The sequence below is a fragment of the Macaca mulatta genome, chromosome 7 (assembly GCF_049350105.2).
Source record: "Macaca mulatta isolate MMU2019108-1 chromosome 7, T2T-MMU8v2.0, whole genome shotgun sequence".
NCBI lineage: Eukaryota > Metazoa > Chordata > Mammalia > Primates > Cercopithecidae > Macaca > Macaca mulatta.
The window spans coordinates 155,013,909-155,040,435 of NC_133412.1; the positions used below are offsets into that span (position 1 = coordinate 155,013,909).

General features: G+C 38.1%; 1 long non-coding RNA gene and 1 pseudogene across 1 annotated transcript in view; one reads left to right on the forward strand and one right to left on the reverse strand.

Moving 5' to 3' along the window:
* LOC144329673 (uncharacterized) overlaps positions 1-26,527 on the forward strand; it is a 176,691-nt gene that overhangs the window by 64,451 nt on the left and 85,713 nt on the right. The window lies entirely within an intron of this gene.
* Positions 9,582-10,353, reverse strand: LOC144329672 (large ribosomal subunit protein uL6-like; annotated as a pseudogene).

Below are 26,527 nucleotides of genomic sequence, written 5' to 3' on the forward strand. Positions count from 1 at the left end.
CTGCAGGCTGCAACCATTTAGGAGAAATAAAGCTCTTCTTTCCAAATTTATGAACCTTATTATTCTTCAGTTGACAATAGATATAGACAATAGATATAGATACATATATATGGACACAAAAATTCATTTGTGTGTGTGTATATATATATGAATAAAAGTGGCATATTTAAATATTAAATAATGGGATAAGTGGGACATATATATATACATATATATATATACAAATAGAAAGAGAGAGAGTTTGCTTCTAGTTCATTTATGCTATTACATATATTTAACTGTATTGCATGTATATGAACTGGCATAACTGGATTGGAAACAAGTCATGTTTTATTTTCCTTTACATCTTCAGCAAGACTTAGCAGGGTGCTTTCTATATTATAACAGCGTATTAAATATTTATTGAATGATGCCTTATGGTTCCTGGTTAAAAAGTGAAATGCTAAAATCAAATAGTAAGAAAAAATCACTATATCCTGGTATTTAAATTGGTCCCACTTGGTTGGGAAATTATGTCAGTCTGGAATCTTGTTAAAATGAAATCTGAGAGAAACAGAAACTTCCTCTCTTTTCTTACTCCAGTCTCATGAGGCCAACACAGTACTTCAAAACCAAACACTTATGAATTTCTTCTCAACCATCGTTGCTGCAGCCCCAGGGAAAATCAAGACAGATGTGAGAGGCCATGGAAGCTCACAGATCATAAATTTGGTAAGCTAAGATGGTAACCAACTGATGGGGCAGGTATGGAAGGTTCTTTCAAATTTAGAGTATAAAATACTGTGTAATTCTCATGCTTATCATGAAGAGTGAGCTGATCCAATTAACTGATCCAATGATAGACTCTATCTTAGACAATTTGGAAGAGTACGGGAGACAGTAAGTTTACTATTCATAAAAAAGTAATTGATTTCATAGTGGAAGCCAAGGAATTAAAAAATTGCTGTTTGGGAGAGTTTTGTCTGTGGGTCTGCCTGCTTCTCAAAATGTGATCTATCTTTAAAGACACAACTGGATCATTTCTTAGTACAAATGTCTCTGTTTCTCTTTTTCCTTAAGCCTCTCCTTTGATCTCTTTCTCATCTCTTTTTCTCTGAAAAAAAAAATTCAAATCATTTTGGGAATATCCTTTATCTCAATATATACCAGTTTCATTTATTCCATTAAATATTAATTATGCTACTTTTATTCATCTAAGTCATTCTTTTAACTCTATACTCATTTAATTTACCAGTGGTAAAACACGGTGAGTATTGGTAATAAATATTGGTTCTGTGCCCAGTCCCTGATTGGATTTCTTGTCCTCTCAGGGAAAGAGAGGGAACTGGTTAGAAAAGGGAGGGTGAGATCAGGTGAAGAAATGGCAGGGAATGCAGGCTCTTTTCTTGGTTCCAGATGAATTTTAGGATTGTCTTTTCTAGTTCTATGAAGAATGATGGTGGTATTTTGATTGGAATTGCATTGAATTTACAGATTGCTTTTGGCAGCATGGTCATTTTCACATTGCCGAACTTCAAACTATACTCTAAGTCCATAGTCACCAAAACAGCATGATACTGCAATAAAAATAGGCACATACACCAATGGAACAGAATACAGAACCCAGAAATAAAGTCAAATACTGACAGCCAACTGATCTTTGACAAGACAAACAAAAACATAAAGTGGGGAAAGGACACCCGACTCAACAAATTGTGCTGGGATAATTGCCTAGCCACATGTAGAAGAATGAAACTGGATCCTCATCTCTCACCTTATATGAAAATCTACTCAAGATGGATCAAGAACTTAAATCTAAGACCTGAAACCATAAACATTCTGGAAGATAACATGAGAAAACCCTTCTAGACATTGCCTCAGGCAAAGATTTCATGACCAAGAATCCAAAAGCAAATGCAACAAAACAATGATAGATAGGACTTAATTAAACTAAAGTTTCTACACAGCAAAAGAAACAATCAGCAGAGTGAACAAAAAATCCACAGAGTGGGAGAAAATCTTCACAGTCTATACATCTGACAAAGGACTGATATCCAGAAGCTACAGGGAACTCAAACAAATTAGCAAGACAAAACCAAACAAACCCATCAAAAAATGGTCTAAGGACATGAACTGACAATTCTCAAAAGAAGATATATGAATGGCCAACAAACATATAATGAAATGCTCAACATTACTAATGGTCAGGGAAATGCAAATCAAAACCACAATGCAATACCACCTTACTCTTGTAAGAATGGCCATAATCAAAAAATTAAAAAAAATAGATGTTGGTGGGGGTACAGTAAAAAGGGAACATTTTTACACTGCTGGTGGGAATGTAAACTAGTACAACCACAATGGAAAACTGTGTGGAGATTTCTTAAAGAACTAGAAGTAGAACTACCATTTGATCCAGCAATTCCACTACTGGGTATCCACCCAGAGGAAAAGAAGTCATTATACAAAAAAGATACTTGTACATGCATGTTTATAGCAGCACAATTTCCAATTGCAAAAGTATGGAACCAGCCCAAATAGCCATCAATCAATGAGTGGATAAAGAAATTGTGGTATATATATATACCATGGAATTCTATTCAGCCATAAAAAGGAACAAAATAATGACATTTACAGCAACGGATGGAAATGAATACCATTATTCTAAGTGAAGTGACTCAAAAATGGAGAACCAAACATCATATGTTCTCACTCATAAGTGGGAGCTAAGCTATGAGAATGCAAAGGCGTAAGAATGATATAATGGACTTTGGGGACTTGGGTGAAAGGGTGGGGGGATATGAGGGATAAAAGACTATCCTTTGGGTACAGTGTATACTGCTTGGGTGATGGGTGCATCAAAATCTCACAAATCACCACTAAAGAACTTACTCATGTAACCAAACACCATTTGTTCTGCAAAAACCTATGGAAAAAAAAAAGAAACAGTAGAGAAAGTTTTTCTTGGGAAGTGTAGAGCCAGAGAATGGGTCCTCATATTTCCAAAGTTCTTTATTCCTACCCAGATAAGGAGGGGAAAAGGTGCAAAGATATGTCTATAATTGTATTTCCCATCCTGGAAATCTCAGCCAGCCAGAAGACCTGGAATCAATATTTAAGCCAGAGAAGATGACAATGAAGTGGGACCAAATCACAGCCATGGGACTAGATGAATTTAGATTGCATACCCAACAGCCTTGAGCTGGCAAACTGCATGGCCTTTTCCTTAATCTTGCAATAATGCAATCAGGCATTTTATGGAAATCATAAAACGGAATCACATCCATCATTGGAAGAATTTTTCTAACTCCTTCTAAATTCCAGGTTCTTTACTACGTGCTAGAGATGCCCGTTGGTGTACAAGATAGACATAGGCCATTCCTGCCATGCTTGAAGTTTAGTGGAAAGAGGAAGTGCTACTCTCCTCTTGAATTTTTTTCTGTATATCTCAAATTAAGGAGAACAAACATGTCTATTTATAATCAAAGTTTATATTATTGTTTGCATTACTGTAATCATGTAGGCATAAAAGCTTAATATTTGGTTGGGGTAATCTAACAGTAACAACTGCAACAAAATGCATGTAGAACTCTGGGATTTACAAGGTACTTTGACTTGTACCACCTCTTTTAATCTCACTGAATTTCTTCTCTCACACTTGGAAGATAAGGAATAGCAATGTCTTTCTTGCACGGATGACATAGCTAGACAGGCAGGCAAAGGTTGTGCCTTCAATTGTGAGGATACGCGTTTTATAGATGCTGAACCTGAGCCTCAGAGAAGAAATGTAAATTGTTTGTAGTGGAATATAAAGCTGAAAGAAAAAGTGGGACTTAAAGTATAGTCTTTGGACTCTGAAGTCTATGATTTTTTCATTATATGTCAGCTGTTGCTCAATTGACCCATCAATCAAATGGGAGCCAGGAGTATCCCCTCAGAATTTCTCTAGACTTAATGTTCCAGAAAAGCTGATCATACTTTACTCCTTTTGGCAGCCCATATAATAATAGTGCAACCAAACAGGAAAAGAATAAAGAGGAGAGACAGAGAACATTAAGGTAGTAATAAAATTCATCCACAAGCTGACCACCCAGAAATAATCAATTTTGTGCATATCCTTTTTGTCATTATTTTAGAATCCATTATATTTCCTGGCTGATATTATTTCCTTAAGTCTTAATCATGGGAAACTATTTTTGTCTTTGTTCCACAGAACATTTAGAACAGAAAGTGACCTCTGAGACTATTTAGTCAAACTTCCTTAATATTCACATGAGGAAGTCACAACTAGAAAAATGTATCTATAGACCAAAGCAAAGTACTAATAAGAAAAACAATTAGGAATTTAATGAATTATTTTCTATAAGTAATTGCTTACAAAATGAATGCTCTATGGCTTGACTATAAGATAATAACTAAGATTTTGCCTGAATGTAAATTTAGATGAGATTTTGATGTTTTGGGCCCAAAAGAAACTTTTCGGGGCTTAATATGTGGTAGGCTTACAGGTGCGTGAATAAATGAATAAAGCATGTATGATTTACCTGTATACTTTGAAAATAATAAATACAATTTATTAATCTAAGACCGTTATGTTCATATTTAGTCATATTAGCATCGTCATCATCAAGGAAACTTTATTGAATGCATCTCATGTGTGATTGTTATAGGAATGGAAAAGAGAGGATGTGGTGTCGAAATATTGGGTAGTTGAAGTTAAAAAGATTTGTGTAATGACTGAGGTTTGAGCACTTGTGTGTATGTATATGTGTGTGTGTTCATTGGGCAAGAAGATGGGGGTGGGACTAATTCAGGGGAAGAAAGAGTTTAAAATGTTACCATTTGTGGATATGTTAGTGACATAAACTGATAAAGAAAATAGAAGCATAATGATTAATATTATGCAGTTCTGTTCCTATTGTTTGTTGATAACAATTTGTCCACATGTAGGAGTCCATTTACAGGTGATGGTGAGATAGTAAAAAAATGTTAATTGTTCTACTATGTAACAGCTCACATACTGGACTGGTCACCATTACTTGAATACCATGCACATAGAATCCTAGTATAATAATTGCAAACACTTACTGAAAACTCAGTATCTTCTGTCCTTGATTAGAAGCACTCTGCATATATTAAATTATTTAATGCTCACCACAGCCCTATGTGTTGAGTGCTTTGATTATCAACCCCATTTCACAGATAAGAAAAATGGAACACAGAGAGATTAAAGAAATTTCTCAAGGTCCTTGTGTATCATGTGAAGGATATAGGTTTTGAACTCAGGCAGCCTGGTTCCAGAGTCTGTAATCTTTAACACATTGTTGTATTACCTACCAGAAGCTTTGCAATGGAAGGAAATTTGAGTTCATTACATCTGAGAAACCCAAGGCTCAGAGGCTAGTTACTTGCTCGGGGTCACATAGTTATTTTGTGACAGATCTTAAACTATGACAGTTTGTGCTCTTGTGTGCAAGGCTGAATTAATTGGAGAGAGGGTATGCTGACATTAGCCTGCAGGTACCAAACACTTTTATCATCACTATCATTCATAGTCTTGAAAAGATGGGAAATGGGGTGGTCTACAGAAGTTTTCAAGCTTTCTTTTCTTATATGAAGCACATATGTAATTCTGTGTATGGAAACATCATTTTGGCTTGCTCTGGATAAAATGTCAGTTTCCTTGGAGAAATATGTAGCATCAGTTTATTGGCTACTCAGGCCTCTTGTATAGGGAAAGACAACTTCCTCCAAAACGAATTGGTGGCTCCATGTCAGGGGAATTAACAAAAGATGCAGGAGATTGAACCAATCATCTATTTCCTTCTTCTCCTCCCAGGTAATGCCCTCCAACTCCTGTCACTCCAGAGGGAAATCTGTCCAGAATCTTCCTAGGAAAGAGATTCTTCCCCTTTCTTTTTCATTGCTGACAAAATAGTAAGGAAGATGAGAAGGTCATACCTGGTACCATTTCATTCTCCTAACTAGAAAAGCTCCTCTGGTAAATGTCTGGAGGCTAAATGGAACATGCACATCAAAGAGAATTTGGCTAATCTGAAACATCATATTTCATGAGGAGTTCAACAGGGCGATTTATCACAATTGACCCCATTAGAGAAGGACCAACCATCCTTAGTAGACCCAGGGTTGCAAAATGCCACCACATTTGGCCATAAAATTTATCATGTCAGGAGATCTATAGTCAACACTACGCACTGTGAAATATGGCAGTACTGCTGGGATATTTATCTTGGTTGGACCTGACAGATTAGCCCTGCATTTCCACTTAGTCCGCATTCCTACCCCAGTGCAATCTATTATGGCCCATCATGGCAATCTGCTTGGAAACATGACTTGCAGCATCAATAAGCTGGATGCGTACAGGAAGAGCCCACATAAATGCACATATTTGTGGAATGCTCCTCTTAAAATGCTGAAAAATTATTCAGTGACTTTCTTCTTTTCTGATAATTATTTTAAGAAAAGTAATTATTTTAAGAAAAGTAACACATTAAAAGGGGATTTGGACTCTTGACAGATTAATGCCGTTGGAGACATGTTTAACTTTTGTTTTCTTTTTTTCATTTCACAGAAAAGATGCAAAAGTGACAGACATGGTAAAATTCCTCTTTCACTCCTGAGTCCCTCCTTTGGCAGAATTGAGAAGGAGGCAAAACTGATTATCAATGCTTCTGTCTTACAGCTTTCTACTCATGCTGCTGGGGTGCCCTGCCGTCCTTGTGTTTTTGGCATCTCTGCACTATCACCTTTTCCTAAGCTCTGCTCAATGGACACTTACTCTACTACATTGTAAGGGATGACTATAGCTTCATAATCCCCTATTTGTTTTTATTTTAATAAATACAGTAGATATATAATTATTTAAATAGAAGAATTTTGGAATTCCAGTCCTTCTTACCTTCTTCCTGGTAGTACTAGTGATCAGATAGGAGGTCTATCAATTTATCCCCAGAGCATGGCAGCCTGCATGCAAGGAATATTTCAGGGGAAACTACAGACTTGGGTGTTATGAATTTTGGGTTTGAGTCCTATCTTTATGATTTGTTCTGATTGATCTTGGGCAAGTTCTGAAACCTCTTAGAGTCTCAAATTTGTGAAACATTTGGATAAATAAAAGCAACTCTTTCTTGGGATTGATGTGAAGATTAAATAGAATTTTATATATCTCTGTGTAAATAGACACAGATATATATGTTTTCATAAATTGAAGAGCATACTATAAATACTTCTTTTGTAGAGGCAGCAGAGAAAGCTGGATTTGCAGTCAGAAGTTGTGTGTAAAACTCATTTTTCAATTGACTAGTTGGACTGTAGGATTCACATCCTTTAAATGACTCTCGCAATGACTATAGCACTAAGGAAAGAATACCATCTCCTCCAGCAGAAGATCCTGGTCAAAGATGATCACTCCTTGAGCATGTGTTTTTTTTTTTGTTGTTTGTTTTTTTTTGAGACGGAGTCTTGCTCTGTCGCCCAGGCTGGAGTGCAGTGGCCGGATCTCGGCTCACTGCAAGCTCTGCCTCCCGTGTTCATGCCATTCTCCTGCCTCAGCCTCCCGAGTAGCTGGGACTACAGGCGCCCGCCACCTCGCCCGGCTAGTTTTTTGTATTTTTTTTTAGTAGAGACGGGGTTTCACCGTGTTAGCCAGGATGGTCTCGATCTGACCTCGTGATCTGCCCGTCTCAGCCTCCCAAAGTGCTGGGATTACAGGCTTGAGCCACCGCGCCCGGCTGAGCATGTGGTTTTTATCTCCATCCATGACATTTATTTTATTCTGCCTTTTCTTCGAGATGTATACCTCTGTTTCTTCTTTGAGTGAAATCTTTTGAGTATAGAGATTTAGTTTCATTTATTTCTGTATTTCCCATAAGATGAACTATATGTAATTGAATAGTAGGTATTTAATAAACATTTGCAAACTGAATAATAGCAAGTTGGCTGTTGCGCATTTGAGGAATGTTATATATGTAAAAAAGCCAAAACAGACTATGCAATTCTCTTTGTTTTGATTCATATTTTCGGCCAGGCAGTAACATCTGGATTGAGACCCATTTTTATGAAAATTTATAGCTAAATAAAGCAGTGTTGGAACTGCAGCCTTGTAGGAAAATGGTTACTCTTTGAACATAGTTCAAAATTCTTGAACATAGTTGCATTTAGCACTGGCTCTGAAAGGGTTTTAACTTCTCTGTTCCTTTCCTTTCAGCCCATTTAATGTTAACATTGGCAAACAGAGAAGTTATGATGGGAAAGGAATTTAGTAAGCGTGCACATCAGCTCCTTTATTTCACAGAAGTAGAAACTGAGGCTCACAGCCTTTAAGTGATTGCCCAAACTTGTACTATCATTTTATGGTGATCCAGGAGTAGAACCTGAGTTCTACTTTGGTCCAGCATCTGTTCTCCAGGTCAACATTGCCTTCTTGCCTTCTTGGACAACTTCCCCTTCTTTGTGTCTTCCTTCCTTCCTTCCTTCCTTCCTTCCTTCCTTCCTTCCTTCCTTCCTTCCTTCCTTCCTTCTTGTTATTTATTTATTTTTTTTGAGATGGAGTGTTGCTCTGTCACCAGTCTGGAGTGCAGTGGCGTGATCTCCATTCACTGCAACCTCCACCTCCCGAGTTCAAGACATTCTCCTGCCTCAGCCTCCCGAGTAGCTGGGACTACAGGCACGTGCCACCATGCCCAGCTAAATTTTTTTTGGATTTTTAGTAGAGATGGGGTTTCACTGTGTTGGCCAGGATGGTCTTGATCTCTTGACCTCGTGATCCGCCCGCCTTGGCCTCCTGAAGTGCTGGGATTACAGGTGTGAACCACCACGCCTGGGGTAAACTGTGACACAATCTCTGTGAAGTAATCAAAATAAAGGTACATTTTCCTACACAAAACTTGAAGTGAGTCCTTGTTTCTCAAACTAGTGTTTATATGTACCCTGCAGAACTCCCTGAGGCCACCATTTAAATATCTTACATTTTCCTGGGAGTATGGTTTTTTTCCAAAAGATTTTTTTGGGGCTGAAAACTACTATTTTCATACTATAACAAATAGAAATTTAGAAGAATTACTAGGATAAAGCTAGAGAAATTTTGTAGTTGTAGGATCCTATACCCCTAGACATGCATAGATTCACACCCCATTTTGCTAAAAGCAATATTTTGGTGGAAGAGTCTCAGAAGCACTGGGCTAGGTCATATCTTTGTTACATGGTTTGACCTTGCTAGGCAGAAAACATAAGCCAAAGCTAAAAATAGTCTATCTTTGCTATTTTTAACTCTTCTACAATCTGACCTTTTCCCCAGCCATTCTTCAGAAATGGCTCTGTAGGTGGCTGCTAAGGAGAGAGCCTTACTACTAAATCTAGTCCTTCTTTCTTTCCTTCCTTCCTTCCTTCCTTCCTTCCTTCCTTCCTTCCTTCCTTCCTTCCTTCCTTCCTTCCTTCCTTCCTCCCTTTCTCCTTTCCTCCATCCCTTGCTTCCATTTTTTTTCTATCAATAGAGGGCTTTTATTGCATGTTTAAAATATCACAAATAGGTCTTAGGAATCATCCAGCATCTTCTTGTTTCATAGCTGGATAACTCTGACACTTTATTCATCAGATGGCAGAACTGTTCCTTTCTCAGAGACATAGATACCATCCAACAATTATCTGGTATCCTTGTTTTTGACTACTGTAACTTGCTAAATCAAAGAAGCTGAATTTGGTACAAGTTTACTGTCATTACCTTCAAAAATGAACTCTTCTTTCTGGGCTTGAGATACTGATGGAACAAGCCACACTTGGCCTCATCTGAACCCTGTGGATGCATTTTTCACTTAAGAAATTTCTGATGTGGGAGTTATACCTGATGTAAATGACGAGTTGATGGCTGCTGACGAGTTGATGGGTGCAGCACAGCAACATGGCACAAGTATACATATGTAACAAACCTGCACGTTATGCACATGTACCCTAGAACTTAAAGTATAATAATAATAAATAAATTAAAAAAAAAGAAATTTCTGATGTCAACAAGAGACCCATTCTTCTGAATGACGATGCTGAGAAGGAAGTGAGCATACATAGACTTCATCTTGTAGGATACACAGACTTCATCTTGTAATGGAAGCCTAGTGTAATGTTCTGGATCCTGTTCTGTACATGACTATTAATAGTGTGAACCAGAGCAAATTCTTGTCTATTTCTCCACTGTGTCAACTTGAAGCCTGTGTTTTCTTTCCAAGTAACGCAAGTTCTACATTAATACGAATGAAGTCTCTCTGCAGAGTTCCTCTGGGGCCCTTCGTAACTGTGAGTCCCTTCGGAGTGATATTGACATTTTCTGGAATGTTTAGTCTGATTCCTGAGAATGGTCTTCATTCTCATGTAGAAGCAGCAAGGACAGAATATCTTAACTCTTTTTTGACCTCTCTATGGTATTTGACACTGCCGACTTGCTCTTCTTCTTTGAAGACGTGCTTGCGTCTTTTGGCTCCAAAAGGCTTCATTCTCTTTCTTTGTGTCCAGATGCTGGAAGAAGACTTTTCATGCCTTTTCTTAGAGACAGGGTCTCACTCTGTCACCCAGGCTGGAGAGCAGTGGCTCAATCAGAGCTCACTGCAGCCTCCAACTCCCGGGCTCAAGCAATCCTCCTTACCTCCACCTCCTGAATAACTGGAACTACAGGTACACAATACTACATTTGGTTATTAATTTTTTTTCTTTTTTTGTAGAGATTGGGTCTTGCTATGTTTCCTGGGCTGGTCTTGGACTTCTGGCCTCAAGTGATTCTGTTGCCTCAACCTCCCAAAGTGCTGGGATTACAGGCATGAGCCACTGTACCTGGTCATGCCTTGTTTTTTAAGGTGCTTTTTCTTTCCTCTTTCCTTGAGCTCCATATTCACATACACAACTGAGTTCTGCACGATTTCCCTTAGAACTTGCAAAGACATTTTAAACTCAATAATTGAACAAACACATTCTTTTACCCCCTTTCACCACCATACCCCCTGTTTTCTGGACTATATTATTCTGACACTAAATTACTATTTCTCTATTGGTTCCTATTTTGTGGTGTAAGTAACCAATGCCCAGCCAGATATCTGAGCATTTTTCTTCACTTTTCCTTGCCTCTCACTCTCCTCATTCATGCCATCATCATGAACTACCTCCTAAATATTTTTCAAAGCCATTTGCCACAACCACAACAACTACTACTCATGTTCAGACTGTTATCTTTTACCTTGTTCCCTTCAGCAACCTTTTCATTTATTTCACAGTCTCAGGTCTTGCTCTCTTAATAAATGTAGGATTGGGAAGAAGAAAATTTTCTAGGAACTGTTAGAAATGTAATAAAACTGTCAAAAGTGTTAAGTCTCAGTCTACTGTTTTGTGACAGTTTGTTAAGAAAGTAACTTTAAAAGAATCCAGGTAGGAAACACAAAAAAATACAAACATTTTGATATATTAACTGATAAAGGCACTTTAATTATACCACCCTGTGGAGACAAAGATAATTATCAAATCCAAGTCATCTATATATCCATAAAATCTTAAGCACACCCTGTCTATTCTCAATTATACTATGCTCTTCAAATCCAGAGGGAATCTTTCTAACGTGCAAACCACCTCTGATGCCTTGCTCTATACCCTTCAGTGGCTCCCCATTGCCCTCAGAAAAAAATTCTAAATATCTTAGTTTGGTTTACAAAGGGCTACATGATTTGGTTCCCACTTGTTCTTTATCCTTATAATCCCTTCCTGCTCTAGCTCAGACAAACACCTCTCAGTTTCTCAAATCCACCATGCTCCTTGCTTCCCTCCACATTCGTCCTTCAGAATTTGATTGGTTAATGCAGTGTTTTGCTGGTAAACATTTAACAACTGCCTTTGGGAGAGGAGAAGAAGAGGATCCCAGATTTGCGGCATTTGATGGTTTTCATGGTACAAACATTCTCACCATGACTTTGATCATGCTACCCACGTGATGTCTTTGGACACAAAATTGGGAAGAAATCTGCACAACGGGTCCTAGAGAGTGGATGTGTGCTGGATTCAGAACACCACTGGGTTAAATCCTACAAAATCCTTTAGATTTTGGCTCATCTGTCCACTTCCCTGAGGAGGCTTTCTTGATCATGATCATGCCATATGCTTCCATTGCTTCCTGGAATCAGGATGTCTATTTACATGCTCATCACATGAGATTGTGATTTCTTGTGCATGTCTGGGACTTTACTGCAAGACCGTTAGCTCCTTAGAGGCAAGGATTGTGTCTTGTTGACCACTGTCTCTCCAGGACCTTCCAGAGTGCTTAACACATAGTGGTTCTTCAATAAATATTTGTTGAATAAATGAGTGAACAAGGAAAAACCAATAACAATAACTGAGAGCAAGTACTTACTTTGTGCCAGCCATGGTACTAATTAGGTGGTATGCATTACCTTATTTAATTGTCCTCAAAACCATATAGTAGAGTTATTTGGTTATTGTCATCTTACAGGTAGGAACAACTGAGGATTAAGGCAGCTACATAACCTGCCCAAAGTCACAGTAAGAAAATAGTGGAGCCATATACAAATTCATGCAGCATCATTCAACCCTGAGCACTTATCTTCTAGGTTATACTGACTTATTTCACTTCAGGTTGAATAAAACTATCCGTTTTTGGCTAGTTGGCTTCTGTGAGGAAGATTCAACATCTAAGTCACTTTTAATCAGGGCTCTTACAGAGGGACAGACTCTCTCAAATATTGTCACTGACATATTAAATTAGTGCAAAAGTAATGGTAAGTAATTGGCAATAGGGCCCCTTAAAATATTAATTTACTTCTAATCAGTAATTCCAGTTCTCAGAAAATAATCAGAACTATGAACAACTCTTTGGGGCCAAAATATTATTCTTAATTATTTAAAACATAACGTTTTACTTTAGAATAGTTTTAGACTTACAGAAAAATTACAAAAATAGTATAGAAAGTGTCCATACGTACTACATCCATTTTCCCCTAATATAAATATTGGTAAGATCCGTTTGTCCCGATGAATGAACCAATATTGATAGTAACTAAAATGCACACTGTATTCAGATTTCCTTAGTTATAATCTAATGACCTTTTATTGCTCCAGGATCCTATCTAGGTTATCATTACAGATAGTCATCATGTCTTTTTAGGTTCTTCTAAGCTGTGAGTTTTTCAAACTTCTCTTGTTTTTGATGACCTTGACAGTTTTGGGGAGTATTGCTCACATTTTTTTTTTTTTTTTTTTTTGGTGAGATGGAGTCTCACTCTGTTGCCCAGGCTGGAGTGCAGTGGCATGATCTCGGCTCATTGTAAGCTCCGCCTCCCAGGTTCACGCCATTCTCCTGCCTCAGCCTCCTGGGTAGCTGGGACTACAGGTGCCCACCACCACACCCAGCTAATTTTTTGCGTTTTTAGTAGACACAGGGTTTCACTGTGTTAGACAGGAAGGTCTCGATCTCTTGACCTCGTGATCCACCTGCATCGGCCTCCCAAAGTGCTGGGATTACAGCATGAGCCATCGCGCCTGGCCTACTGCTCACATATTTTATAGGATGTCCCTTTATTGAAATTTTTCTGATTTTTAAAAATGTGATTAGATGGAACTTGTGGGTTTTGGAAAGAAGACCACAGAGATAAAGTGCCATTATCATCACATCTTTTCAAGGGTGCTTACTGTTAACATGGCATCACTGTTGAGTTTGACCTCGGTCACCTGGTTAAGGTAGTGTTTATCATGTTTCTCTACTGTCAAGTTACTGTTTTCTTTCCCCTTCTCCCAGTGTACTCTTTGGAAGAAAGTCACTGAAAGTAGTTCCCATTTAAGAATAAGAAAATTAATTGTCAAATGTAAGGGCAGGATATTTACATAAATTACTTGGTATATTTCCTTATGGAAGACATATCTATTTTTCTCCTATTAACAAGTTTATTTAACATTTATTTATAAGGGTATAGATGCATAGATAGTTATTTTATGTTTTGAGCTAAAAATCCAATATTACTTTATTTTGTTAGTTAAATTGTTTCAACTTTGACTGCTGAAAGCTCTTTTAGTTGATGTCTGTGTCATTTTGACATGTCTTATCGTTGTATTTTTAAAAGCTCTTTCTTACTTTGTGGTATGACTATATGCTACAGGGTCATCTTGTGTATTTCTTGCCCCAGTCCCAGATTCAGCAATTCATCCAAGGAGCCCTTGTCCTTTTATTGAAGAATAGTATTAGAAACAAAGATTCAGGCACTAAGTGGGCTTGTTGCTACTAAATGTCAGTGTGTCTAGGTTCTTTCAGTTGACGGAGCAAGGAAATATATGTGTATATACTAACCCCTGATCATATACATAGCTATAAATAATAAATATGTAACCATCCATATCTATATTAAGCTAAATTTGAGTTCATGCTGATGTCTTTAATCTGTTGTTACATGGATCATTTAGTTTCTACCTCTGGTTTATTTGTAACCTTATACTTTAACAGTGAGAAACCTGATTCTCATCATTCACTATGTATTTATTTAATTTCTTCAATTCCAATATATATATGCCAGGTCCGATCTGCAGACCCTGACCCAGCGATGGATGAAAGATGTACACTGACACAGATATTTTGCCTATCGGTGTGGCTAAGGGGCTCTGCTGCCTGAGTCTGCAACATTTGCATTTATTTAGTACAGATTAAATGACAAAGGTCTCGAGTAAACACCACGAGAGGGTAATTAAGATTGCCAACCTCCTGAGTAGAGAGCAGTCATGGGCCCACAGATGATCAAGGGTCATTCTTAGGACCACATGAGTAAACAAGCTATTTAGATAAACTCCCCCACATTCCCTTGTTATTTGCTCTTCTGATATCAACTCAAGGTAAACAGAATTAGGCTGCCTTCAGCCAAATCTTTTGCTGAAGCCATGCAAACCTCCTGGCCTTCCAAGAAAGTTTGTGTCTATTTCCTATAACTTTATCCTTATAATTTCTCTCACCACCCTGACCGATCCCCTACATATATATAATGGTTTTAGAACTGTCGATTCATAACCCCCTGGAGACAATTTTATCAGTGAGAGTAGAATGCTTATGTGTATTTTCTTTAGCCTTCAGTCTTACAAGGCATATATGTCATTTCTAGTTATTTAGGTCAGAACCTTTTCCCCAACCTATTAGCAAATATACATTATGAATTTAAGATTCATTCATGTCTTTGCAATGAACTTGATATCTGATTCCTTTCATTGCTGGGTAGTGTTACATTCTATAGATGTACCATAGTTTATCCACTCACTTATTGAAGGACATCTTAGTTGCTTCCAGATTTGGTGATCATAAATTCCCAGTGGTTTTTAAAAAATCATTGTGAATCTTTGGAAAGAACAAAAATATTTAACATTGAGCTATTTAACACAATATTACATCCATAACATGATGTATTAAGAGAGTTTTTAATGGTAATGGAAAAACAAATGTAGGACATAAAAATTGTATATTTAATATGTTCTCAATTACATAAAACACGAATATGTATCTATGTCTGGAAGGATATACAACACAATTTTCATGGAAGTTATCTTTGGGGATTTAAATAATGGGTAATAGTTACTCCTTAAATTGTTTTTCACAGTTTTCACACAGGGGAATTATTACTTTCACAATGAGGAAAAAACAAGCCCAAATTATTTCTAAATCATGAATCATGCTCTAGGTTTGGTAGGGAATTGCAGTTACACATATTCAGGGAAATCTTTGGAATTTTCCTGTACTTCTCTCCATGGCTTTCAGGTTGTTTTTCTGCGTCAGTTCTTCTGCGCTCCAGGTTAATTTTTATTCTTCTGGCTCTCCGAAAACTCCAAGGGTTTTTATGCAACTTTGTTTTCCCTTCACACCTTCCTCTCCAACTCTCATTACAGCCATGATGACTATTACGTCGGACTCTCTCCGTTTCCCAGTAGCAGCAATACATTTGACCTATGTGGTAGTTAGAACCCTCATTTCCTAGAATAACTTGCATACCATATTTGTAAATAAGATTCTTCACATTCTTGTGGTACTGGGTGTCATAGAACTTCTGACCCATTATGTTTTGAGATATTTTTGATGACTATTTCTGTAGTGATGGGTGGAGAACACAATTTCTACTATCACATGGGAAGAAAAAGAGCATAAAAATGAATTAAAGTGAATACATGTAAACTTAGCATACTACTTTTGAAAGGGTAAATGCTTCGGCCACTTCAGCCAGCTATATTTTCCTGTCAAGGCAAAACTAATGAAGAAAATTCATCATGGGTATGTAGCTGGATGATCACAAGAATAATAGAAAGTGCAGGCTCTCAATTCTTGCACTTCGTAAGGAACTTTTAAATTTCTGTTTGAAATAAGTTTGGTATAGCATTCATTTCCATGGAACATGGCAAAACTATTTAGACAAACCTTATTTCTTATTGTAGTATTTAGACAAACCTTATTTCTTATGTAATATTAAAATTTCATGTCTTCACCAGATATTAAAACTTTAATTTTAGATTTCTTCTGTCTTTGTGCTAGAGAACTGGGAAAATTTTTTTACCTTAATTTTAACTTGCCAGCCTAACCACCTTGGAACTTCTATAATTGATGAAAATAGATACATCCAGCTGCCATCAACACCTGGGTTCTGCTCTCAGCAGATTCATTTTGAAAGAACCACCTTGAAATGGAGAGAGAGGCCAGGTGTAGTGGCTCATGCCTGTAATCCCACCACTTTGGGAGGCCGAGGTGGGTGGATTGTCTGAGGTCAGGAGTTTGAGAACAGCCTGGCCAACACAGTGAAACACAGTGAAACCCCATCTCTACTAAAAATAATAATAATAATAAATAATAAAAAAATCAGCCAGGCATGGTGGCACATATCTGTAATCTCAGCTACTTGGGAGGCTGAGGCATGAGAATCACTTGAATGCTGGAGGCGGAGGTTGCTGTGAGCTGAGATCAGGCCACTGCACTCCAGCCTGGGCAACAGAGTGAGACTCCTCAAAAAAAAAAAAAAAAAAAAAAAAAAGGAAGAAAGAAATGGAGAGAGAACCACATGCCAATAGGGTATAAAATGATACTTGCCAATTTCTGACTCAGCAATGATTTTCCACAAAGCCTAATTATTCTGGAAACGATGATTTCAAGCCAATTTTGGTTGGTTAGCATTTTCTGAGCTTCTGCTTTGTTACAGGCAGTGTGTTAATTGCTGGATTTCACCTGTTGGAAGGTGAAAAAACCTTAGTGAATTCTTCCATTCAAGGAGTGTATTGTTTAGTTAGAGAAGTAGAAACACAAATAGCTCTCTATAAAAGTAGGCAATAAATGATATTCTAGAGATGGGAAACTTGGCTTTATAGTATGCAAAGGAGACAGACATCCCACCATGCCTCTAAGTCTTTCTTCTATATATATATTTTGAAGTTTCATGGAAGAAGAAAACTATTCTGTTGTTTACAGTTCAAAGCAGAACTTTTGGGCATAGGTCATTGCCAATATTTTACCACGTCTCAGAAGTCAAGTTGTCAATGTCATGGCCACCATTTTTGAGGAATTAAAGGCACTGGAAAGGATTCCATAGAGCCATTACTAACTTAGCCATTACCAAATAATTACTATGGTTGTCCATAATAATTCTTTAATTTTATATCATTTCTGGTTGATAGAGATGATCTTGGAATGACACGGATGATTTGAGGACTGCTAAGCATTTGAGTAATTTGATAACTAAATGCTGAGAAGTCCTTAACAAACATTTTAAATTGTTTTTGAAGAATGACATCTAATCTTCAGAATCTGGAGCAGAGACTTAAATTTGTTAGAAGGAAAGGGAGAGAACTACCTTAAGTAGTGAGGCTGGTTCATGCTTCACAGGACAAACTCCCCCTCCCTAGGCATACACCTTTCTTTGTTTGGGCATCTGGGTTATGCTTAGAAGTTCAAAAGCAAAGCACAATGGGAAAACGCTGGCTATACATTACTACACATACATGTTCAGAAATACTTGAAGTGAAAGACTGATGCACAGTAATTTTAGACGTCTTCCATTGGCCACAGAAGGCCAGGACTTAGGTTAGCAGGTAGAAATGATTCAGCAATATCAATAAGTAGAGGCTTATGTAAGAAAGATGCTTAATAGGCATAAATGCACCTCTGGGTATATTATGGGCATATCCAATTTCCTGCCTACAATTTTCATATAACATGTTTCCATTGATATACATTGATAGACATTATGAATTGCTGTAAGCAGGAAATCCTACCATTATTTCAACTGTGTTTTGACAAGCACTCTCAAACATATAATGCCTCTGCTTTCTAAGAGTTAAAATGAGGACCACTGTTTGGACTTTATACAAAATTTCCTTCCATTAATAATACTGGAGATATGAAAGTGGAAAGTGGAGGTCCTTATTTATTGGATTGATCTATGCATTAGTCTGTACCTCTCTTAAGTTGTGTTATGCAAATTTAAACATAGCATAAAAGTATAAAGAATATTATTTACAAAGCTGTTCTCTTTAAGTAAATCATAACATTTTGCCATATTTGCTTCAGGTTTAAAACGGCTCATTAAACATCATAAGAAAGAGTAGTCTTGGCAATAAACAAGCTTCCTTACTGCTCATGACATATTCAAAAGCAACTCTTTATTGCTAAGTTCCTCCAAACTTTGAAATTGGCTTAAGTGAGTTTTCATGATTTGGTTCTGCATTACTTCTCTACTTTCATCATTTTCCACCTCTGCTCCTCATCAACCCCAAATATACTACACTCCAGCCATATGGCATTTCTTTGTTTCTGGAAGACACATCTTTCTCACTTCCTGACTTTCTCTCTCTGCCTGGACATTCTCTCTGCCTGGAATGTCTTCTCATTTGCCTGCCCTCTTGAGGAATTTCTATTGAGATCTTAGTCTATATATCTTCTGAAAGTTTCATCTGACATCTAAGTCAGGTGCCTTCCTAAGGTTCTTCCTTCAACGGATTGTTTTTCTCTTTTCCAAGTCAAATACTGGCTAAAACAGCGAGGACAGTAAATATGGTAGATAACAGTTAGTAAATAAACAAAAATACATGTTTTGGTATTTATAAGCATTTTTGAAAATTTGCTTTTAGTAAGTTTATTTAATAAGCTGAAGACTACCGATACATTGAAAGTTACGTGTAATATCAACTTATTTTACAATATTCATGTAACCCTTACTGTGCACTACCTTGTATTAGTCTTTCACATACCTGTCTCATATATGCATATACATACATACACACATAAATGTAGGTGAAACCACCTTTGCAAAAATTGTAACTGAGAAAATTATGACAGTAAAAGAGATCAGACCTAATTGACTCCAACTTGCTTCTAACCTTTAAGCTGTCCTTGTTCTTTCTAAGGCACAGGCCGAACTAACTTTGGGAAGGAATTCAGCTCATAGTTTGAAATAAAATTGATAATAGCCCTTTACTGAAAAGACCCCCTTCCTGCCTGGGAACCGGTCTGCCTTTGCAGGACTAACAAATTAGCTATAAGATTAGAAAGTACGGATTAGGGGTCATGTAGCCTCTGGTTCCAAGGGTCTGAACCTCCCCAAATTGCTCCTGGGGATAACATCACTATTGTAAAACCTAATTTCAGTGCTTGAGATATTTTGCAGACCCTGCACTGGATGGATCAGCTAACCCTACCCAGATGGGTAACCTGGCTCAACCAGTTCTGCCATCCCACCCAGGAACAGAAGACAGCAAGAAAACTTCACTTTGACCCCTTATGATTCCATCTCCAACCTGACCAATCAGCACTTCCCACTTCCCAAGCCCCTACCTGCCAAATTATCTTTAAAAACTTAAATCACTGAATGCTCGGAAAGACTGATTTCAGTAATAATAAAACTCCGGTCTCCTGCACAGGTGGCTCTGCGTGAATTGCTCTTTCTCCACTGCAATTCCCCTGTCTTGATAAATTGGCTCTGTTTAGGCAGCGGGCAAAGTGAATCCATTGGGCAGTTATATATGTATGTTTATATTGTGAGGGGTAAGGCTGTTGGCCCCCTGGAGGTTTGCTGAAAATCACTTACATGAGAGATTGATTAATAGGGGAAAAAGCATACAAATTTATTTAATGTGTATACATGGGAGGCTTCTGAATGAAAAACCAATTTGTTAATGGGGTACGAAAGCTCATATACTACTTTGAGGTTACAGAAAAAATTCAGGCTTAGAGCATGGCCAAAACCAGGTTACAGTGGCAAGACAGGTAATGGGAGGGAGAAAGGATGGCTATTGGCTAGCGAAGGTGGTCTTGTTAGGTAGATGAAGCCTCATAGGCAATAGCCCTCAGAGAGAATAAATGGTAAATGTTTCTTTTCAGACCTTTAAAGGGGTCAGACTCTATTAAACTCTCCTAGATCTTGGAAAGGCCTAGAAAGGGAAGGTCTGGCTGCATTAATGGAAATTCTATGCAGATGCAAATTTATCCTACAAAAGATAGCTTTGCAGGCTTACTTCATTCTGCTGACTCTGTGGCAGGCATTTCAAAATATGTCACATACATTTATTTTGCAGTAAGATTATCTGTCTATCTATCTATCTAATCTATCTACCACAAAGTTTAAAAAAATTGGAGACTTAGAAATATATTGGGTATTTCTCATCCTTCTCCTATGGTACCACATTATGCCATGTTTTCTATGTCTAGAATATCATTTAATGCCTTATTTTAGAAAGCATTGTCTGAGTATATATTATAAATATAAATAGAATGTAAGATTTTGAGTACATGATATCATGTGCATTTACTAATATTCCACATACCTGTGTGATATCAGCACATAATAGTTATTCAATTAATTATTAATTTATAATTAAATTAAGAAAATGAAAACAAAGGTAACTAATGTAAAAAAAATTTGAAAATAAATGATTATATATATATTTTTTGAGACAGCATTTCACTATTGTTGCCCAGGCTGAAGTACAATGGCATGATCTCGGCTCACTGCAACCTCCGCCTTCCAGGTTCAAGCAATTCTCTTGCTTTAGACTCCCAGGTAGCTGGGATTGCGGGTATGCGCCACCACACCTGGCTAATTTTTTATTTTTAGTAGAGATGGGGTTTCACCATGTTGGTCAGGCTGGCTGGTCTTGAACTCCTGACCTCAGGTGATCCACTTGCCTCGGCCTCCCAGAGTACTGGGATTACAGGTGTGAGCCACTGTACCTGGAGGATTGTACATTTTGAAAAGCTTAATAAGAGACATTTTAAAAATCAACCTCAGGAAATGTTCTCCTTATGTTTTTGAACTTGTTTATTCTCTCTCCAAATATTTATTGAGAATTCTGTGGTTTTGGTCTTGAATTTACAATGGCAAAGAAAACGAATAAAGAACTTTTAATTTAGCACAGACTCAAAGATTAAGAAAATAAATCAATTATTTAGGTCAAAAACAAGATAAGAACAAATAAATATAAATGAAAAGAAGTACTTCTTTAGATTGAATGGTTGGGAAAGGCCTCTCTGAGGAAGAAATATGTGACTTGGGAACTGAGGTAGAAAGGTGTCTTTAGAGAAGGAAATTTTTTGTTGTTGTTGATTTTTACAAAGGGAGGGGAAAGGGAGCCTTATTGAAATCAAACACTATGGAAGTCATACTGAGCTTTTCAGACAAAGTTAAAGAGTGTGTAGGGGAAAAACCAGAAAAACAATCATGAGGTTCTATGATTTAATGCTATTTTTCTTTCTGTGGGTGTTTGTGTGTGTGTCCCATAGTACTCAAGTTATGCCTTCAGTAGAATAACAATCTAATGTATATATTTATGTTTTTTAAAAGTGACATATATGATTACTATTTGATATAGTCTGGCTTTGTGTCCCCACACAAATCTCTTCTTGAATTGTAATCCCCATGTGTCAAGGAATCACCTGGTGGAGGTGATTGGATCATGGGGGTGGTTCCCCCCATGCTGTTCTCATGATAGTGAGTGACTTCTCAAGAGATCTGATGGCTTCAAAGTATTTGGCAGTTCCCTGCCCTCTCCTACTCCCAAGTAAGATGTGTCTTGCTTCCCCTTCACCTTCCACCATGATTGTAAGTTTCCTGAGGCCTCCCCAGCCATGCAGAATTAAACCTTTCTTCTTCATAAGTTACAAAGACTCAGGTAGTTCTTTATAGCAGTGTAAAAATGGACAAGACAAAAAATGGGTACTGGGAGTTTGGGGCATTGCTATAAAGATACTTAAAAAAGTGGAGGCAACTTTGAAACTGGGTAATGATCAGAGGTTGAAACAGTTTGGAGGACTCAGAAGAACACAGGAAGATGTGAGAAAGTTTGGAACTTTCTAGAGACTTGTTGAACAGTTTTGACCAAAATTCTGATAGTGATATGAGACTGCTGGCATTTTGCCCATGTCCTAAAGATCTGTGGTACTTTGAACTTATGAAAGATGATTTAGGGTATCTGGCAGAATAAATTTCTAAGCAGCAAAACATTCAAGACGTGACCTGGCTTTTTCTGAAAGTGTACAGTCATATACATTCACAAAGAGATGATTTGAAATTGGAACTTATGTTCAAAAGGGAAGTGGAACATAGAAGTTTGGAAAATTTGTAGCTTGACCATGTAGCAGAAAAGAAAAACTCATTTTCTAGCAATAAATTCAAGCCTCCTGCAGAAATTTGCTTAAGTAATGAAGAGCTGAAGGGTAATAGCCAAGATAATGGGGAAAATGTCACTAGGCATTTCAGAGATCTTCATAGCATCCCCTTCCATCACTGGCCTAGAGGCCTAGGAGGCAAAAACGTTTTCCTAGGACCCAGGTGCTCTGTGCACCCTTGGGACATGGTACCCTATGTCTCAGCCATTGCAGCATTAGCCATGGCTTATAGGGGCCAAGATACCACTCAGGCCATTGCTTCAGAGGGTGCAAGCCCCAAGCCTTGGCACCTTCCATGTGGTATTGGGCCTGTGGGTGTGCAGAAGACAAGAGTTCAGTTTTGGAACCCCTCCCTCAATTTCAGAGGGTGTATGAAAATGCCTGGATGCAGAAGTCTGCTGCAGGGGCAGAGCCCTCATGGAGAACCTCCAACAGGGCAATGCAGAGGGGAAATATGAGGTTGAAGCTCCCATACAGAGTCCCCACTTGGGCATTGCTTTGTGGAGCTGTGAAAAGTGGGCCACCATCCTCCAGACCCCAGAATGGTAAATCCACTGACAGCCTGCACCATGCGCCTGGAAAAGCCACAGGCACTCAATACCTGCCTGTGAAAATGGCTGAGGGAACTGTACCTGGCAAAGCCACAGGGGTGGAGCTGCCTAAGGCCTGGTAGCTCACCCCTTGCATCAGCATGTCCCAGATGTGAGACATGGAGTCAAAGGAGATTATTTTGGAATTTAAAGATTTAATGAGTGCCCTGCCAGGTTTCAGACTTGCATGGGGCCTTGGCCCCTTTGTTTTGGCCAATTTCTCCCATTTGGAACAAGAACATTTTCCCAATGCCTGTTCCTCCATTGTATATTGGAAGTAACCAACTTGCTTTTGATTTTACAGGCCCATAAGTGGAAGGGACTTGCCTTGTCTTAGACGAGAATTTGGACTTGGATTTTTAAGTTCATGCTGGAATAAGTTAAGACTTTGGGGGACTGTTGGGAAGGCATGATTAGTTTTGAAATGTGAAAAGGATATGAGATTTGAGAGGGACTGGGGTGGAATGATATGGTTTGGCTCTGTGTCAACTCATCTCTAATTGTAATCCTCAACATGTTGAGGGAGGGACCTGATAGGAGGTGATGGGATCATGGGGGCAGTTTCCCTCATGCTGCTCTCATGATGGTGAGTTCTCATGACAACTGATGGTTTAAGAAGTGTTTGGCAGTACTCCTCAACTACCGCCATATAAGATGTGCCTTGCTTCCCCTACAACTTCTGCCATGATTGTAAGTTTCCTGAGGCTTCCCCAGGCATGCAGAACTGTGAGTCAATTAAACCTTTTTTTCTTTATAAATTACCCAGTCTTATGTAGTTCCTTATAGCAGTGTGAAAACAGACTAATACACTAGTTTTATGTCTAAATGAACTGTGACCAGATATTAAAGCCAATCTCACAGGGTTAGCAAGAATTCTTGACAGAAATTTAATTATGATTAAGCATTAATGAGGCTGTACTTTGACCCACTTCTTTGGAACTGAAAGTCAGGTAACATTAGATACTAGCCATTTGCATCCCCATTGTTCCCATAGATAGGATTTCTGATGTTAGATAGATAGATCTCTGGTGTTAGAATCTTAAAGCTTTTGTTTAAGAATTGCTTAAATGGATCTTGAATTTCAGCAGAACAGCTGATGGATGTTTAAAGACCCTCACAGAAAAACAGAATCAGCATGAGAATGCAGTTTCTTCTTCTCCTTGTCCTATAACTTTACTCTGCACTCCTCAACCAATCAACAATCTCCACACTTTGGCCTTTTCCCAAACTCTTAAAAACCCTAGCCCAAACTCCTGAGGGAGATGGATTTGAGGTTTCCTCCCATCCCCTTGTTCAGTGGCCCTACAATTAAAACCTCTTTCTCTGCTGCAACTCTGTCTTGGCATATTGACTTGCCCTGCACATCAGGCAATGTACTTCTATTACGGTTACAATAGGAGGAGTTTAAATGTTGAGGAGAAAAACTCATTTACAACCATTTGGAAAGTCACATCAGAGTTCTCAAAGATGCTCCCAATTTTTGTCTTTGTTATGTTATACGTGGATTCTGCCACATTCATCAAATTGATGAAGGCTTAGAGCACTCTTGGTAATATAAGAATGTTTTAATGACTTTTGATAGAATATATTTTGACTTCTGCTAGTAATTAATGCAATCAAATTAGAATACTTGTATTGAGTATTGGTAAGGACTTTTAAGGTCTTGTAAACCCAGCAACACATCTGTTTAAGAATCCCCATCAGGTCTATCAGTTTCTACTTTTATCCTTATAGTATTAAAAACATTACTTCTCAAGTTTGTCTATCACCTGGCAACTGTAGTTTGAAAGGTTTTTTTTATGTTAGTGTAAAATCTGGCCTTTTGTAAACTCCACTCACTTTCCTCTTGGGGCAACACAAAACAAGGATACTTCTTCTCTTACTTAATGGAATTTCAAATATATAAATGCAATTCAATTTCTATATTATTTCTTTGCTAGCTAAACATTATCTTAGCTCCTTTGAATTTCATATGAATTGGTCTATCTCTTGCCGAGTAAATCATCTTCCTGTATCTTACTCTACACTTGAGTTTATAGAATTACCCTTTTCAGTCACTGTAAAACCTCCGGTTAGCTCCAATTATCATTCACAAATCTCAGGCACTTGCTAATTTCCTTCCTAACGAAATGTATTTTATTTCCAAAGAAAATGTGAATATTTTCACCTGTAGAGAGCTATGACTTTTTAAAGAGTTTTGTGGGTTTCACAGCAATAAGTACTTCCTTGATGTTTTTACTTTTCTTCAATGTTATAATCTTCCAATGTGTTCACAGGTTCTCCCAACTTGAGATTCCTGGTGGAGATGTTTTATCAATGGGTACGTCTAAAGACATAAAGGCAATATTTCCCAGAAAAGTGTATTTCAACTGTCATCCAGTGAGTGAAATCTTACTAGATGGAGATGATTTTCTGTAGAATGGTTTTAAAAGGAAAGTTAATGGGCCTATTGTCAGTAAGCATAAATCCTTCATCTAGAAGACAACAATATATTGTGTACGGTTTAAACCATTGATTTCCAAACTGAGCTTGGCAGGTACACTGAGAGTTCCTTGAAGTTGTTGACACAATCACCATGGGGGATGGATGTGTGTACAGTGGGTAGCGTCTGTCTCAACTGGGCTGCTCCACTTTTGTCTCTCTCTGTCTCTCCTTTTTTTTCAGAGATACTGTCTCACACTGTCTCCCAGGCTGGTATGCAGTGGAATGATCACAGCTCACTGCAGCCTTAACCTCCCAGGCTCAGGTGAGCCTCCCACCTCAGCCTCTGAAGTAGCTTGGACTACAGAGGCCTACAACCATGCCTGGCTACTTTTTTGTTATTTCTTTGGAAATGGAATTTTGCCATTTTTCCCAGGCTAGTTTCAATCTTCTGGGCTCAAGTGATCTGCCACCCTTGCTTCCCAAAGTGCTGGGATTACAGGCTTGAGCCACTGTACCTGGCCTGTTTTGTTGTTGTTGTTCGTGGTGGTTTTATTTTGAGATGGAATCTCACTCTGTCGCCTACGCTGGAGTGCAGTGGTGCGATCTAGGCTCACTGCAAACTCCGCCTCCTGGGTTCAAGCAATTCTTTGCCTCAGTCTCCTGATTACCTGGGATTACAGGTGTGCGCCATCACGCCTGTCTAATTTTTGTATTTTTAGTAGAGACGGGGTATCATCATGTTTGTCAGGCTGGTCTTGAACTCCTGACTTTGTGATCCACTCGCCTTGGCCTCTCAAAATGCTGGGATTACAGGCATACACAACTGTGCCTGACCATTGTTTGTTTTTTTAATTGGGCTTTGTCA